Source organism: Heteronotia binoei, chromosome 3, assembly GCF_032191835.1.
Source record: "Heteronotia binoei isolate CCM8104 ecotype False Entrance Well chromosome 3, APGP_CSIRO_Hbin_v1, whole genome shotgun sequence".
In the NCBI taxonomy this organism is placed as follows: Eukaryota; Metazoa; Chordata; class Lepidosauria; order Squamata; family Gekkonidae; genus Heteronotia; species Heteronotia binoei.
Window position 1 is genome coordinate 177,403,947 of NC_083225.1, and position 7,339 is coordinate 177,411,285.

A 7,339-nucleotide genomic window follows, 5' to 3' on the forward strand; every position below is an offset into this window, starting at 1 on the left:
AAGTAACTTGTAGTAACCCTTGGGTCTTGCTTGGCTGTTATTGTTTTGCTCTGCACACTGAACCTGGTGAGAGCCAGTTTGGTGTAGTGGTGAAGTGCGTGGACTCCTATCTGGGAGAACCAGGTTTGATTCCCCACTCCTCCGCTTGCACCTGCTGGAATGGCCTTGAGTCAGCCATAGCTCTTGTAGGAGCTGTCCTTGAAAGGGCAGTTTTTGTGAGAGCTCTCTCAGTCCCATCCACCTCACAGGGTGTCTGTTGTAGGGGAAGAAGATAAAGGAGATTGTAAGCCGCTCTGATTCAGAGAGAAGGGCGGGGTACAAATCTGCAATTCTTCTTTTTGTGTCTGCAACGTATCAAGTATCTACCTTCCACCCTGAGAAGTGGTTACAGGCAGCCTCCAAGGCCACACACTGTTATCTGGCTCCCAGAGACTTCCATCGTTTCTGCAGAGTTAGGGGGGCTTGGAATGCTAGGGAGGGTGCTATTGGCAGATTTTGGCGCTTTAGCATTTGAAACATGTAACGGAGGGGTATATCTATGTGAGCAGGGGCTATTGTCATTCGTTTCAGCAAGAGCCTGCCTGCCTGTAATGACTTCTGATATCCAATAAACACCTTTATAAAATGAAGAAGTATTGCTCGCCGAAGCTGTGCAGTACTTGACACGTGTGTATACATCTGAAGGGGTACAGGAAAACAAAACCAAGGGGGCATTTATTGGATTTAGAAGATACTGGATTTATACCCTGCCCTATACTGTGAATCTCAGAGTCTCAGAGCAGTCACAATCTCCTTTACCTCCCCACCCCCACCACAACAGACACCATGTGAGGTAGGTGGGGCTGAGAGAGCTCTTACAGCAACTGCCCTTTCAAGGGCAACTTCTACAAAAGTTATGGCTGACCCAAGGCCATTCCAGCAGCTGCAAGTGGAGGAGTGGGGAATCAACCCCAGTTCTCCCAGACAAGAATCTGTCCACTTAACCACAACACCAAACTGGGTCTCTGGCTATTCTGGACTAATCATCATGGAATTTGACTCTTTTGTTAGTGTCATTTGTGGATCTGAAGTTTATTGCAACCTGACAGCTAGAAGAAGAATATCCTTTATCTCAAACATTCCTGAACTAGGAATTATAATTAACAGAAGAGCTATATAAAATGAAATACAGTGGTTTGGGGAATCCCAAGTTCATATCCCATCTCTGACATGAAGCTCACTGAGGAACCTTAGAGCTTTTACTCTTTCCATCTAGCCTACCTCACAAGGTTGTTGTAAGACCAAAAGGTAAAGAAGAACCATGCATGCCTCCTGAGTTCTCTGGATGGGATACAAATATAATGTGTAGCTTTTGCCTTCACATCAACTCAAAGGGACTGAAAATGAGGGAATGTGACTTCTCTGGGACTATCCAAGGACATCTGAAGTAGATAATTATTTATTTGGAGCAACACTATTGAATTCTACCTTGGGGAAAACTCAGAGCAGGGGTGGCCAAACTGTGGCTCACGTGTCACATGTGGCTCTTTCACACATATTGTGTGGCTCGCAAAGCCCCCACCGCTACGTCAGCCATCCTGGTGAAGGCATTTCTCTCTTTAAATCACTTCTCCAAGCCCAGCCAGCTGGTGACTTCGAGAATGCATTTAACGTTAAAGTTGCTTTCTTTCTACCTCTCTCTCCCTCCTTCCCCCATCTATTTTCCTTCCTTCCTTCCTTCCTTCCTTCCTTCCTTCGGGTCTCAAACATCTGACATTTTTTGTATGCGGCACTTACACTAAGTAATAGAACAAAGCAGTAGACAAGTGCACCTTTAAGACCAACTAAGTGGAAAAATTGTGGAGAGGTGGGCACATTTATACACTGCTGGTGGTCTTGCCCGAGGGTGCAGTCGTTTTGGGCAGTAATTGTGGCGAAAATCAAGGATATCACGGGCTATAGTTTACCCTTAAGATTGGAACTCATTTTGCTTGACTGTTGGAAAGATTTTTCTATTACTTCTCTCAATAAATCCCTGATATCCCTTTTACTAGCTGCTGCTAAAATGGTGTTAGCCCAATTTTGGAAATCTCCCAATATTCCTCCAGTTAAAACCTGGTATGCTAAAATCTGGGAGGTCTATGCTATGGACAAGATAGCAGATAGTTTATGCAATATAAACAATTCAGAAAGTAACGAATCTCTGATGTACAAGTGGCTTCCATTTCTTAAATTTTCTTTTGGTCCTGTAGATCAGATGCGTACATGTATACCTGGTAGATATTATGACATTATTAATTTGATGTAATTAACATATGGACAGAGTACTTATTTTTTTAATTCAGCTGCCAATTATGTATGTGTGAGTGAATGTATGTATGTTTTGTTTTGTTTGTATTTTGTATATATTTTTATATTTTGTTTTCTGTTGGTATGCTATACTTATACACAAAGAATGATTGCAGATACAGTCATTGATTGCTTTATTTGTATGTTTATTAAATTCAATAAAAAAGTTTTTGGACAAAAAAAAAAAAGACCAACTAAGTTTTATTCAGAATGTAAGCTTTCGTATGCTCTTAAGCAGACTTCGTCAGACAAAATGGGAATGGCAAGCAGCAATTCTTAATATAAGTGGGCAGTGAGTTGGCCTGAAGAATCATGGGAATGTTTTTAGCAGATCAACAGAACCACAAATAGGGATCTGTGTTTGTTAGTGTTAGAACAAAGCAGGGCTGAAACAACAGTGGAGGGTGATAAAAAGCAGACTGCTGCTGTAGGTGCGAAGTGCCATAAACCTAGATAACATTCTGGCTTTGTTAGTTTAAATAGAGGGCATGGTTTCTCAAGAAGTTATAACATCCATTATAGTTTGCCATTAGAAAAAAAGGAAGACATTAAAATACAGTGGAGGATGGGTTAGTACATGCAATAAGACAAACAGCCAATATCCCTCATTTGAGCATGTCAATACAAAAAACAAAAACAAAACCCCCAAATATTCTGATACACTTCTGCTTAAGAGCATACGAAAGCTTATATTCTGAATAAAACTTAGTTGGTCTTAAAGGTGCACTTGTCTACTGCTTTGTTCTATTGCTTCAGACCAACACGGGATCTATTTACATTAAGTTTGGCCATCCCTGACTCAGAGTCAAGAAGACATCTCCAACAGTCTCCCAGACTTCCGCTCTCAACCATCTTCCTAGCTGATACATAGAGAGATTTTAAAAAAACGAAAACATTCCCCCTCCACACATGTATAACCTAAATCTACTTGTACTGCCTACACAAACTGGCAGCAGCTCTCCAAAATCACAGGCAGGGGTCTTTCACATCACTTCTGAATCCTTTTGAACGGAAATGCCAAGGACTACACCTGGGATTTTCTGCATGCTTTTCCACTGAGCCACAGCCCTTCCTTAAAAAGAGGACCCCTTCTCAAATGAACACACACACAAACCTGCTTTATACTGAATCAGGTAGCTGGTTCATCAAAGTCAGTATTATCTTATCAGACTGGCAGCAGCTCTCCAGGGTCTCTGGCAGAGGTCTTTCCCATCAGGTCTTTCCCAAGGAGAGCCAGTTTGGTGTAGTGGTTAAGTGTGCAGACTCTTATCTGGGAGAACTGGGTTTGATTCCCCACTCCTCCACTTGCAGCTGCTAGCATGGCCTTGGGTCAGCCATAGCTCTGGCAGAGGTTGTCCTTGAAAGGGCAGCTGCTGTGAGAGCCCTCTCCAGCCCCACCCACCTCACAGGGTGTTTGTTGTGGGGGAGGAAGGGAAAGGAGATTGTGAGCCGCTCTGAGACTCTTCGGAGTGGAGGGTGGGATATAAATCCAATATCTTCTTCTTCTATCTTCTTCATCACTTATTACCGGGGCCTTTTAACTGGAGATGCTGGGAGGTTAAACCTGAGACCTTCTGCATGCAAAGCAGATGCTCTGCCACTGGACTACAGCTCCTGTTCCTGATTACTGACCATCTCAACATCCCTATCTAAAACTTCCCAAGTCCCTGGTTAAAAAAAGAACTCTGGGATAGCCTCCACAGAAGTTGCATGCTACGTAGACCAGTGGTTTTTCACACACGCCACTGGAAACAGTGAATTTCGCTGACACAACCCAGCCAAAACAAGCAGGCCATTTCACAGAAGATGGCAGACAAGATTTGGGCTGGCAGGCCTCATTATGGCGGTTACAAGGTCTGCCAGGCAAAGCAGTTTTAGAACACTCTTCCCCCACCCTGCCCCAGGTTAGTGTTTAATGCCTGAGTCCCAGATCTCCAATTTCGAAGGGGCAGCCAGACCCGTTATGATTGGCAGCACATACTAATCCATAGGGCATGGTGGTATATTGGGGGGGGGGGGGAGAGAAATTCAGTCACACAGGGGATACACACACACACACACACAAGCACACACCATCCTTCCTATTTCCCATGGGCATAAAAGATACCCTAACAAAACTACACTCCGGCTAAGAATTCCCAGCATTCCACTGACCCAAAGCCATTAAAAACACGAGCTTGTGGGCAAGGGTGAAAACCGCAGAGTGGCCGCAGATTTCAGAAAGAAAACCTTCCTCAAACCAGGATAACATCAGTGTTTTCGTTTGCTAAGAAAACATTAATTTAAGACCTATGCGGAATACCAGCAGAGAGACTCAGATCCGCAGGCGAGCAATGTTCACTTCCCCTTTCCCCTGAATTGCTGCAAAATAAGTTTTTAATTGTAAATAGAAAGGGGAGGGGGGGAATGTACAATCGCTCATCTGCAGCCACCTGGAGGCATCGGGAGCATCGGAGCAACCCAATTCCTTGAAAGCCGGCGGAACATGGCACGTTTTGTGGAAGGCTTTTTTTGTTTTAAGTCCCCCCCCCCTCCCCGCCCATGCAGAAACACTCGATGTCAAATCAAGGGGAGAAAATTGATCGGAGGGTGGAAGCGGCATCAAAAATGAATGCCAGGGTATTATCGAGACTGAGTGCCGTGCAAATAACTAACTAACTAAATAAAACAGAAAGCGCAGATGAATGAGCTTAAACACAAAGCGGCAACTCGATTTAGCTTTAAGACCTGCGAGGGGGGAAACACAGAGAACTGCGCTCCTGAATCATGCCGTGTAGAAACTTAATTATCGCCATGCCGGGTCAGAACAAAAGCCCCTACTAGCCAGGGCCGTAGCCAGGATTTCAGGTTTGGTGGGGCCAACAGCAGGATTTGTTGTTTGAGGGGGGAGCAGGGGACCATCCGATTTGACAGCCCAGGGCTCTGGGCACCTTAAATTGCCTTGAGTTCCACAAGCTAACCCTCTTTCGCCTCGGCAGTCACAGCAGCTCTGCTCCCCCCACCCCTTTCTTATGTGCCCATCTCTCAGAAAGAGACAGAGACCTCTTGAATCTCCCCACCCCGCCTTTGCTCTGCAAGGTGTGTTAGGGAAGGGGAGAGGGGAAAAAAGCAAAAAGAAGAAGATATTGGATTTATATTCCGCCCTCCACTCCGAAGAGTCTCAGAGCGGCTCACAATCTCCTTTACCTTCCTCCCCCACAACAGACACCCTGAGAGGTGGGTGGGGCTGGAGAGGGCTCTCACAGCAGCTGCCCTTTCAAGGACAAACTCTGCCAGAGCTCTGGCTGACCCAAGGCCATGCTAGCAGGTGCAGGTGGAGGAGTGGGGAATCAAACCCAGTTCTCCCAGATAAGAGTCTGCACACTTAACCACTACACCAAACTGGCTCTCAGGCCTGATTAAGAAGAAGAAGAAGATATTGGATTTATATCCCGCCCTCCACTCTGAAGAGTCTCAGAGCGGCTCACAATCTCCTTTACCTTCTTCCCCCACAACAGACACCCTGTGAGGTAGATGACGATATTGGATTTATATCTAGGGTTCCCAATCCCCCCGCTTTAGCAGGAGACTTCTGGGTTCCCAGCTTAATCTCCCGGTCTTCAAAAATTGAGAAGCGGGGGGGGGGAGGGGGGGAGAACATACCTATAGAGCTCCTGTTGTAGAGCTCCTGAGCAGTTTGTAAAATCCCTGTCCCTTTAAGGCTGGGCAGGAAGGAGGAAACAGGAAGGGCTTCGGAGAACGGCCCCTCCCTTCTTTGCTTTCGTTTTCTCAGCAGGCACAGTTCTCCGGAAGAAGACCAAGTAAGTATTTGTGTGTGTGTGAGAGAGGGAGGGGGATTCCCTGGTATGGAGGCCCTCCCTCCCTTTAGAAAGTGTGTGTGGGGGGGGAGGGAAATGTCTACTGGGCACTCTATTATTCCCTATGGAGAATGATTCCCATAGGGAATAATAGGGAATTGATCCGTGGGTATTGGGGGCCCTGGGGGGGCTATTTTTTGAGGTAGAGGCACCAGATTTTTAGTATAGCATCTAGTGCCTCTCCCCAAAATACCCCCCAAGTTTCAAAACGATTGGACCAGAGGGTCCAATTCTATGAGCCCCAAAAGATGGTGCCCCTATCCTTAATTATTTCCTATGGAAGAAAGGCATTTGAAAAGGTGTGCTGCCCCTTTAAATGTGATGGCCAGAACTCCCTTGGAGTTCAATTATGCTTGTCACACCCTTGTTCCTGGCTCCACCCCCAGTGTCTCCTGGCTCCACCCCCAAAGTCTCCTGGCTCCGCCCCCAAAGTCCCCAGATTTTTCTTTAATTGGACTTGGCAACCCTATTTATATCCCACCCTCCACTCCGAAGAGTCTCAGAGCGGCTCACAATCTCCTTTACCTTCCTCCCCCACAACAGACACCCTGTGAGGTGGGTGGGGCTGGAGAAGGCTCTCACAGCAGCTGCCCTTTCAAGGACAACCTCTGCCAGGGCTATGGCTGACCCAAGGCCATTCCAGCAGGTGCAAGTGGAGGAGTGGGGAATCAAACCCGGTTCTCCCAGATAAGAGTCCGCACACTTAACCACTACACCAAACTGGCTCTCCTGCAGCAATGCTCCTACTTGTTCAGAGTAGCGGTGAGCAAAGAGGACATCCAATGGAGAGGCCATATAGTTGAAAGGGGTGTGTGTGAAGGAATGGGTCTGGCCCCTCCCAGGCCCCACTGTAACTACAGGCCTACTTCTAACCTCGACACGGTAACCCTGTTCAGACATGATACTGTTGGGTCTCCATAGGACAGGCAACCTGGAAGACCATGCCTGCCTCCCTTGATCCCAGGACTGGTTGGTATGCCCATGAAGGGCAGCAGATATTGCAGGTAGGTCAAATCCACATAAAACATCCCCTGCCCCTCTCCCTTTTTTCTCTAAACCTCTAGGGGGCAGGGACCTTTCTTCTATCAACTCTGTGAACTTCCTTCTTGAGAGCCAGTTTGGTGTAGCGGTTAAGTGCGCGGACTCTTATCTGG